Below are 799 nucleotides of genomic sequence, written 5' to 3'. Positions count from 1 at the left end.
AATCTAGCATCCATTGTACAGGTATTTCAAAAGAAGGAAACAGAAAGAATGGTTTGGGTAGAGTCATGGTGTGGATAATAATATGAAAATAAATAGGGATTTCAGAAGAAAGTAGAAATAATGGAAGGGAAAGAAGTAACAAAAAATTAGAGAATACAGTTTCCGTAAGATGAAGGAAGATTTGACTCTTCAGAATAAAAATATGCAATGAATGTTTACTTAAGAAAAGGGGGGGGGGAAAGGCACATTATTAAAATGTTCATACTACCCAAAGCAATCTACAGATTCAATGCACTCCCCATTAAAATACCAATGGCATATTTCAAAGATCTAGAACAAACTCTCCAAAAATTCATTGGGAATAAAAGAAGACCCCGAATAGCCACAGCAATCCTGAGAAAGAAGAACAAAGTTGGAGGGATCACAATACCAGATATCAACCTATATTACCAAGCCACGGTTCTCAAAACTGCCTGGTACTGGCAAAAGAACAGACATATAGACCAATGGAACAGAACAGAGAACCCAGAAATTGACCCAAGCCATTATGCTCAATTAATATTTGACAAAGGAGGCAAGAGCATACAATGGAGTCAAGACAGTCTCTTCAATAAATGGTGCTGGGAAATTTGGTCAGATACATGCAAAAAAATGAAACTAGACCACCAACTTACACCATACACAAGAATAAACTCAAAATGGATAAAGGACTTAAATGTAAGATGGGAAACCACAGAAATCCTACAAGACTCCACAGGCAGCAAAATAGCAGACGTATGTTATAGCAATATCTTTTTTT

Source organism: Myotis brandtii, unplaced genomic scaffold, assembly GCF_000412655.1.
Source record: "Myotis brandtii unplaced genomic scaffold, ASM41265v1 scaffold55, whole genome shotgun sequence".
Classification (NCBI taxonomy): Eukaryota; Metazoa; Chordata; class Mammalia; order Chiroptera; family Vespertilionidae; genus Myotis; species Myotis brandtii.
This window is presented reverse-complemented; position numbering follows the sequence as displayed.